Here is a 10,611-nt window from a genome sequence, read left to right as displayed (position 1 = left end):
GCTTGGTGTCATGACATGGCACCAACATGATGTGGTAATTTTGCTATCCGATTTGCGAAGGCGCACACATTAGCAATCAACAAAGTCATTTTGGAACGAGTGTTGTCACATTACAATCGGAAACACAAGTATTATTGAAACCGTGGGCGTTCTACTTACCATTTACGTGCCACCACGCGTCCCCTTTTTTTATTAGCTAGGAGGCGCCGTGCAGGGTAGCTACTTGAGTACGGGAGGCGTGCGGTCAGACCTCTACGCGTGCTTATCGAGAGGAGAGCCCTTTGACCTCCATCTGCCGCCCACCTCTCTCCCAAGGTCTCCATTAATGGCGCCCGAGACTCTGTTTAATGGTGTGGCTATGGATCACTTGACTGAGATTTAAGAGAGAAAAAGAAAATCTGAAAAGAAAATTTTGCACGGATCTTGATGCAAGATCTGACGGACCTATATATCATCTACTGCGACTTATAGCAAGACTGATGAATATATAAGGACAATGATAGTTGATAATAATTGTCTTACATAATTAAGAAGATAATTAAAAAAACCACATGTGGCTACGCCCAAAATACACAAGGGCAAAAGAAGAAGGAAGACAATGATCTAGCTCGCTGATCTCTACTTTCTTGATGCGTTGCTTCAGGACGCGGAAACTAGTCTCCGCGGCAAGCGGCAATGAGCTCGGTCGTTTCCTCAAGATGCTGCTTCAGAGCACCAGCCTTTGGCGCTCAATGCAGAGCATGTCATTCTCGTCCATTAGTTTCTTGACAATGATGCCGATCCTCTTAAACTAGGCACTAGTCTCCTCCTGCTGCTCTGCACTTCGGACGATCTTTGCCCTCAGCAGGTCGCGCTCGGCCCAGAGCGTCTCATTGCCCTCCCTTAGTTGCCGGATGACGGTGGTAGCCTGCTCAACCGAAGCTTTCATGTCATCCTGCAACCTCGCCCAGTCGAAGATCTGATCCATCTGGCTATGGACGATCGCATGCATGCTCCTGTAAGAGTCGTCGCCTGCCCGCGAGACATTTTCCCAGGCCGCTGTAGTGCGGCAGGACATCTCTGCTGCATTCGCAGCATGACGGGACATCTCTGCTGCTTCCGCGGCGTGGCCGGACCAGTCTGCTGCATCGACAGCACGGCGGGACCTCTGTGCTGCTTCGGCGGTGCAGCAGGACCTCTGTGCTACTACTTCCGCGCGGCGGGACATGTCGGCTGCTTTTGCGGCGAGGCGGGACATCTCTCGTGCTTCCACTTCTATGCTTGCCTCTCCCTGGTGGTAATCTCTCGACCCAGAACTCACGCTGGCCATGGTAGATGCAAGGGAAGGATGCTAAATGACTTGTTTATTTTTTGTGTATGAGGAGTTGAGGAGGAATGTGCAGTCATCTTGGCATAGTAGTATTTATAACTGAGTACTAATATGCTCCTAAGTGGGAAACCATTTAGGTTGTGATCAGTGTAAATAGGTTTGGAATTAAATATAGCATGGTAGTAGTAATTTGGAATGTGACGAGACGCAAGCTCAAAATTTATTGATGGTTCTAGTTGAAGTGCGGCACTATTCCCGGATGGCGTAACATGGGCACATGTTCTTAGCCGTGGTGTAGCGTATGCCATGGAAGTTATTTTCTACTGCTGTGTATGTGCAATAACTGGCATTGTGCTACCTCTTGAGCACTACGTTGGTTTTCCCTTGAAGAGGAAAGGGTGATGTAGTAAAGCAACGTAAGTGTTTCCCTCAGTTTTTGAGAACCAAGGTATCAATCTAGTAGGAGACCACGCACAAGTCACCTCGTACCTACACAAACAAATAAGAACCTCGCAACCAATGCGACAAAGGGGTTGTCAATCCCTTCACGGCCACTTGCAAGAGTGAGATCTAATAAAGATAATATGATAAGATAATATTTTTTGTATTTTTATGATAAAGATGTAAAGTAAAATAAAAGCAAGGAAATAACTAAGTATTGGAAGATTAATATGATGAAGATAGACCCAAGGGCCATAGGTTTCACTAGTGGCTTCTCTCAAGAGCATAAGTATTCTATGGTGGGTGAACAAATTACTGTTAAGCAATTGACAGAATTGAGCATAGTTATGAGAATATCTAGGTATGATCATGTATATAGGCATCACGTCCGAGACAAGTAGACCGACTCCTGCCTACATCTACTACTATTACTCCACTCATCGACCGCTATCCAGCATGCATATAGAGTATTAAGTTAATGAAAACAGAGTAACGCCTTAAGCAAGATGACATGATGTAGAGGTATAAACTCATGCAATATGATGAAAACCCCATCTTGTTATCCTCGATGGCAACAATACAATACATGCCTTGCTGCCCCTACTGTCACTGGGAAAGGACACCGCAAGATTGACCCCAAAGCTAAGCACTTCTCCCATTGCAAGAAAGATCAATCTAGTAGGACAAACCAAACTGATAATTCGAAGAGACTTGCAAAGATAACCAATCATACATAAAAGAATTCACAGAAGATTCAGATATTATTCATAGATAGACTTGATCATAAACCCACAATTCATCGGTCTCAACAAACACACTGCAAAAAGAAGATTACATCGAATAGATCTCCACAAGAGAGGGGGAGAACATTGTATTGAGATCTAAAAAGAGAGAAGAAGCCATCTTCCTAATAACTATGGACCCGTAGGTCTGAGGTGAACTACTCACACTTCATCGAAGGGGCTATGGTGAAGATGTAGAAGCCCTCCGTGATCGATGCCCCCTCCGGCGGAGCTCCAGAACAGGCCCCCAGATGGGATCTCGTGGATACAGAAAGTTGCGACGGTGGAATTAGGGTTTTGGCTCCGTATCTGATCGTTTGGGGGTACGCAGGTATATATATAGGAGGAAGGAGTACGTCGGTGGAGCAACAGGGGGCCCACGAGGGTGGAGGGCGCGCCTGGGGGGGGGGGGGTAGGCGCGCCCCCTACCTCATGGCCTCCTCTTTTGTGTCTTGACGTAGGGTCCAAGTCTCTTGGATCATGTTCGGTGAGAAAATCACGTTCCCGAAGGTTTCATTCCATTTGGACTCCGTTTGATATTCCTTTTCTTCGAAACCCTGAAATAGGCAAAAAAATAGCAATTCTGGGCTGGGCCTCGGGTTAATAGGTTAGTCCCAAAAATAATATAAAAGTGGATAATAAAGCTCAATAATGTCCAAAACAGTAGATAATATAGCATGGAGCAATCAAAAATAATAGATACGTTGGAGACGTATCAAGCATCCCCAAGCTTAATTCCTGCTCGTCCTCAAGTAGGTAAATGATAAAAACAGAATTTTTGAAGCGGAGTGCTACTTGGCATAATTTTAATGTAATTCTTCTTAATTGTGGTATGAATATTCAGATCCGAAAGATTCAAGATAAAAGTTCATATTGACATAAAAATAATAATACTTCAAGCATACTAACAAAGCAATTATGTCTCCTCAAAATAACATGGCCAAAGAAAGTTCATCCCTACAAAATCATATAGTTTAGTCATGCTCCATTTTCGTCACACAAGAATGCTCTCATCATGCAGAACCCTGATGACAAGCCAAGCAATTGTTTCATACCTTAGCAATCTCAAACCTATAAACTTTCACGCAATATATGAGCGCGAGCCATGGACATAGCACTATGGGTGGAATAGAATATGATGATGGGGGTATGTGGAGAAGACAAAAATGGAGAAAGTCTCACATCAGCGAGGCTAATCAATGGGCTATGGAGATGCCCACTGATTGATGTTAATGTAAGGAGTAGGGATTGCCATGCAACGGATGCACTAGAGCTATAAATGTATGAAAGCTCAACAAAAGAAACTAAGTGGGTGTGCATCCAACTTGCTTGCTCACGAAGACCTAGGGCACTTGAGGAGGCCCATTGTTGGAATATATAAGCCAAGTTCTATAATGAAAATTTCCCACTAGTATATGAAAGTGACAAAACAAGAGACTCTCTATCATGAAGGTTATGGTGCTACTTTGAAGCACAAGTGTGGCAAAGGATAGTAACATTGTCCCTTCTCTCTTTCTCTCTCATTTTTTAGGCCTTCTCCCTTTTTTATATGGCCTTTCTCTTTTTTTCCTCACTTGGGACAATGCTCTAGAAAATGATGATCATCACACTTCTATTTATTTACAACTCAATGATTACAACTCGATGCTAGAACAAAAGATGACTCTATATGAATGCCTCCGGCAGTGTACTGGGATATGCAATGAACCAAGAGTGACATGTATGAAAGAATTATGAACGGTGGCATTGCCACAAATACTATGTAAACTACATGATCATGCTAAGCAATATGACAATGATGAATGTGTCATGATAAACGAAACGGTGGAAAGTTGCATGTCAATATATCTCGGAATGGCTATGGAAATTCCATAATAGGTAGGTATGGTGGTTGTTTTGAGGAAGATATATGGTGGGCTTATGGTACCGGCGGAAGTTGCGCGGTACTAGGGATGCTAGCAATGGTGGAAGGGTGAGGGTGCGTATAATCCATGGACTCAACATTAGTCATAAAGAACTCACATACTTATTGCAAAAATCTATTAGTTATTGAAACAAAGTACTACGTGCATGCTCCTAGGGGGATAGATTCATAGGAAAAGACCATCGCTCGTCCCCGACCGCCACTCATAAGGAAGGCGATCGATAAATAAATCATGCTCCGACTTCATCACATAAGGGTTCACCATACGTTCATGCTACGGGAATCACAAACTTCAACACAAGTATTTATCAAATTCACAACTACTAAACTAGCATGACTCTAATATCACCTTCTCCATATCTCAAAACAATCATCAAGTATCAAATTTCTCTTAGTATTCAATCCACTTATATGAAAGTTTTTATTATGCCTAAAAGCAAATTGCCATGTTGTTCTAAAGGACTCTCAAAATAATATAAGTGAATCATGGGAGATCAATTATTTCTATAAAATAGAACCACCTCCGTGCCCTAAAAGATATAAGTGAAGCACTAGAGAAAAAACTATATAGCTCAAAATATATAAGTGAAGCACACAGAGTATTCTAATAAATTCCGATTTATGTGTGTCTCTCTCAAAAGGTGTGTACAGCAAGGATGATAGTGGTAAACTAAAAAGCAAAGACTCAAATCATACAAGACACTCCAAGCAAAACACGTATCATGTGGCGAATAAAATATAGCTCCAAGTAAAGTTACCGATGAACGAAGACAAAAGAGGGGATGCCTTCCGGGGCATCCCCAAACTTAGTGTCGGAGTAAATGACCATGGGTAGCCTAGCCGGCTCCCCTGGCCCTTCTAAAAAAATTACGAGCCGATTCGGCCCTCAAGAATCCAAGATGTGGGGCCGCCTTCCCCTTGCCGGCTGTCTCCCAGGTCGGCTATCGGAAGGCGACCCGACTTTAACCCTCAGGAAGAAAGCCGCGGGAGGGCCGGCTTCGAGAAGCCGGTCGCAAGAAGGCCGACTCCAAGAAGCCAGCTCCCACAAAGCGGTCAAGATCGTACCCTCGAAGTCTGCATCCACATAACGGCGATGTGACGGGGCGTGGCTACAGTAAAGCCTGCCACCCCCGAATCCCGGAGCACGCCTGGCACAGTGCGCCGTACGGGTGACCATGACCCATCCGGCACGGCACTGTTGCCATGTTGACCCTGATGTCATCCATGACGGGCTGCCAGTGTGGCCCACGGGCGGTGGGCCCCTTCAGGCAGAGAGACACCCAAAGGCGGCCAAGCCTCCCCCAGTCGGCCCACGACAGAGCCGGCTCTCCACAGCCGGCTTGCCACCTCCCTCGAAGGAGACGCCCCATTAAGGAGACAAGACGCGGTGAGGCTACAGCGATCACCCGCCGGACGGCGGCACTGTAGCCACGCCCACCTCGGCGAAGCCCTCGTCACTAGGATTGAGCAACAGTAACCAGCCACCGACAAGGCCCTGGACAGTGGGGCCTGCCTGTCGACCAAGGAGCCGGCAGCCGGCAGGACCCACCAGCCGGCGCAGAAGCCGGCGAGTGTAGACACAGACGGTTGGGCCCCACACCCAGCCGGATTACCATTGTACCCCCGGGGGTAGGCCTATATAAACCCCCGGGACACCCATGCAAAGGGTTGATCCAGCTAGTTTTAGACACCACATAGGAGGAGAAGAGAGCGAGCCGTGCCCTTCTTCTCCTCTCACCAAACAGCTCAAGGAGCATCGTGTAGCTACTTGTTCATCTAGTGATCATGCGGAGACCCCGCAGAGCAGCAGTAGGGGTGTTATCTCCACGGAGAGCCCCGAAGCTGGGTAAGATTCGCCGGTGTGCATGTCTTCGCCTCATCCCGCTTCCAGGCACCGGCGACGTCTTACTGGCTCCCATAATGATAAGCCACCCGTTGGCATATGTCGCACCTACCACCCGACATTTGGCGCCCACCGTGGGGCCAGGTGCACCGTCGTCCGGAGACCTGTTCTGGACGGGAACCCTCTTCCTCCCCAGCGAGCGTAGCCAGCCCGGCACGCCCGATGGCGCTTGCCACGACGCGCTGCAAGGCGTCACCAACGTCTGCGCAGTGAGCGGCCTCGCCGATCTCCTTGACAAGACCCTCATCTCCGACGAGCTCGCCTCCGACGCGGGCACGGACCACCTCGTCAACCTCCTCGGCCAGGTCCACGTCTCCGGCGAGCCTGCTGTGGACTTGGAGTCGGTTGGCTCCACCGATCCGATGCCTGTCGACTCCGACACGGCCTCACTCGACACTTTCCCCACCGACGTCACGATCTACAACGACCCGCTTCCCCGGGCCGATGGCTGCGACGCTGTCACCACCGAGGTGATGGTCATCGGCCACGGCGGCGCTTCTGACGAGAGCGCCCACGACGCCCCGCACGCGGCGGTCCACGACTTGTCCATCCCCTCCCGGCCGATGCCGACGCTGAAGCACTGGAAGCCCGCAGCCTCGCCCTCCTCGCGGAGGGCCGGAAGTTGGTTTCCATGAGACGCCTCGCTGAGGCCCACCGACGCGAAGCCGACCGCGCCGCCTTTGGCACGCCGCCCCCAGGCGGGCCCAGCCGGGCCGGCGTTGTCAGACAGCGCGGCGCTGTCGTCGCCGACACATTAGGAGTCGACCGCCCAGTCTACGCCACTCCACTCGAGAACCTGCGCCGCCCAGGCGGCCGTAGACGAGCTAGACGGACTGGGGGCCGAAGAACTCCCCCACATGACCCGACGCATCCAGCAGCTAATCGATGCAGCCGCGCAGCGGCACGAAGCCGACGCCCGCGCGGAAAGCCCTCCCCCGCGCCGAGATCACGGCGCGACGTCCCGGACGCCGACTACGGGTAAAACCCGCGCGCGGCGCGAGAAAGAGCCGGCTGCCAGCCGAAGCCGAACCCGAATCTCCATCGAGCGAGACGCAGAAGGCCACCCCCGGGCCGTGGAGTGGCGGGGCAACCCGCCTCCGCCTCGGCCCCGTGGGGAGAGGTATCCCACCCCACCGCCTGTTGCGCATCCGACTCTCAGCGGCCGACTAGGTCGCCGCGAAGGAGTCGGCGAGAACGACGCCCGCCATCGGATCGACCGCCTAGCGCGATCCCTGGCGCTGGAAGAAGAAGATGATGTCGGCCCGCCTTGCTTCGGCCCCCGCATCCGCGACGAGCCTTTCCCCAAAGGGTTCTCGCTCCCAAGAGACACGCCCAAGTACAACGGCTCCGTGAAGCCGGAAGATTGGTTGATCGACTACTCCACGGCGGTTAGCATAGCAAACGGCAACAGGCGCGTTGCCGTGAAGTACGTGCCCCTCATGCTGCAAGGCACGGCGCGGACCTGGCTCAACAGCCTCAAGCCATACAGCATCAACAGCTGGCTAGACTTCACAGAAGCCTTCGTCCGCAACTTCACCAGCACCTACAAGCGGGCTCCCAAGCCCAGACAGCTCTCCTTGTGTGTACAAGGCCCCGCCGAGTCCACTCGCGACTACCTCACGCGTTGGGCCGAGCTCCGCAACTCTTGCCAAGGGGTGCACGAGGTGCAAGCCATAGAATACTTCACTGCCGGGTGCCGAGAAGGCACCCTCCTCAAGCACAAGCTTCTCTGCGACGAGCCGACTACCCTCGACGAGCTTCTGGACATAGCGGACAAGTACGCGACCGCCGACTCCTCAATGAAGACCGAGCTCCGGGTAGACGCGTCCGGGAAAGTACTCAACCCGGCGCCCAAGACGCCGGCTGGGGATTCCGGCCGACGCCCACACCAGAACGACCACAAGCGCAAGGGCCCCGTGCCGCCTCCACCAGTCGGCAGGTGGCCACAGTCGAAGACGAGCAGCCCGAAGGGCGGCCCGCACCCAAGAAGCAGAGGGCGGCAAGCCGGCTTGGCAGCCGGCCTTCTCCTACGAGCAAACTCTCGACGCCCCATGCAAGTTCCACAGCGGCGCGAAGCCGTCCAACCACACAACCCGGAAGTGCCACTGGCTCACCCGAATCTCCAAAGGCGAAGGGCTCGCGCCGCCTCTGCCTACCGGTCCGCCGCCTCCGGCTCCGCAGCCGCCGACCGCTCGGCCCGCAGTCGGAGCCGTGCACGATGAGTTCCCCGACGAGCATGCCGCCTATGTCGTCTTTACAAGCCAGCCCGAAGACCGGCGCGGCAGACGCCGAGAGCACCAGGAGGTCAGCATGGTCGCTGCCAACCCCTGCCGAGCACATGCACTGGTCAGAAAAACCTATCAGCTGGAGCCGGGCCGACCACCCAGAGGTGATGCCATCTCCCGGCTCTTATGCATTGGTTCTGGATGCCACCCTTGCAACGGACAGACGCGCCGCCCATTTCTCCCGCGTGCTGATAGACGGCGGGAGCAGCATCAACATCCTGTACCGTGACACCCTGGAGAAGCTGAACGTCAAGACGAAGCAACTCATGCCTACTCGGACTGTGTTCCATGGCATCGTACCCGGCCTGTCCTGCGCCCCCATTGGCAAGATCAAGATTGATGTACTTTTTGGGGACAAGGAGCATTTCCGCCGGGAGGCGATCTGGTTTGAAGTGGTGGACCTGGAGAGCCCCTACCATGCATTGCTTGGCCGACCTGCCTTGGCCAGGTTCATGGCTGTTCCCCACTATGCTTACCTCAAGATGAAGATGCCGAGCACCAAGGGCATCATCACCATAGCCGGCGATTACAAGAAATCTTCCGAGTGCGCAGCAGCCAGCAGCCGGCTGGCCGAGTCCCTTGTGATTGCCGAAGAAAAGAAGATGTTGGACCGAGTCGTGGCCATGGCCGGCAAACAGTCGGCCTTGTCCCCCGATCCCAAGGAGTATGATGCCCAAGGATCTTTCCAGCCGACCAAGGAGACGAAGAAGATACCTCTTGACCCCGAGCACCCAGAGAGGTTTGCCGTCATCGGGGCAAACCTAAACAGCAAATAGGAAAGTGAGCTTGCCGATTTCCTCCGTGAGAATCGGGACATCTTTGCATGGTCCCCCAAGGACATGCTGGGTGTTCCGAAGGAATTCGCCGAGCACAAGCTACACGTCTGAAAAGACGCAAAACCAGTCAAACAACCCCTCCGCCGACTGCCGGAGGAGAAAAGGAGGATTGTAGGAGAAGAGATAGCCCGGCTCCTGGCAGCCGGCTTCATTATGGAAGTTTTATTTCCAGAATGGCTCGCCAACCCGGTCCTCGTGCTAAAGAATAACAACAAGTTGCACATGTGCATAGACTACACGAGACTCAACAAGGCCTGCCCCAAAGTTCCCTTTGCCCTGCCAAGGATTGATGAAGTGATACACTCCATGGCCGGATGCGATCTGTTGAGTTTCTTGGATGCATACTCAGGATACCACCAGATAAAGTTAGATCCGGCAGACCACCTGAAGACCGCCTTCATCACACCATTCGGAGCCTTCTGCTACCTGACTATGACTTTCGGCTTGAGAAATGCCGGTGCCACTTTTCAGCATTGCATGCAGAAGTGCCTCCTCAAGCAGCTCGGCAGAAATGCCCACGTCTACTTAGACGACATTGTGGTGAAGACGGAGAAGCGCGGCACCTTGCTGGAAGACCTCAAGGAAACATTTGAGAACCTACGCTTCCTAGTTTCCGAACGCGGCATTCAGAGTGCCAGCCGGCCAACTCCTAGGCTTCCTGGTTTCCGAACGCGGCATCGAATGCCCAGTAAAGATCAAGGCCATTGAGAGAATGGCGATTCCCACCAAACTTCGAGATGTCCAGAAGTTCACCGGATGCTTGGCCTCCCTGAACCGCTTCATCAGCCGGCTCGGAGAGAAAGCTCTCCCCCTCTACCGCCTCATGAACAAGACCACTCACTTCGAGTGGAATGACCAAGGCGATCAAGCTTTTCACGAGCTGAAGAAGATGCTGGCCACGCCGCCTGTCCTGGCGGCGCCGACTGAGAAAGAGCCCATGCTCCTCTACATTGCCGCAACCAGCCGGGTGGTCAGCACCGTCATCGTAGTCCAACGCCCAGAAGAGGGCCGAGCCCAGCCGGTCCAGAGGCCGGTGTACTATTTGAGCGAGGTGCTGTCTACCTCGAAGCAGAACTACCCGCACTACCAGAAGATGTGCTACGGCGTGTACTTCGCCGCCAAGAAGCTGAA

Source organism: Triticum aestivum, chromosome 3A (assembly GCF_018294505.1).
Source record: "Triticum aestivum cultivar Chinese Spring chromosome 3A, IWGSC CS RefSeq v2.1, whole genome shotgun sequence".
Taxonomy (NCBI): Eukaryota; Viridiplantae; Streptophyta; class Magnoliopsida; order Poales; family Poaceae; genus Triticum; species Triticum aestivum.
The sequence above is the reverse complement of the archived record's forward strand: the minus strand, read 5'-3'. Positions refer to the sequence as shown.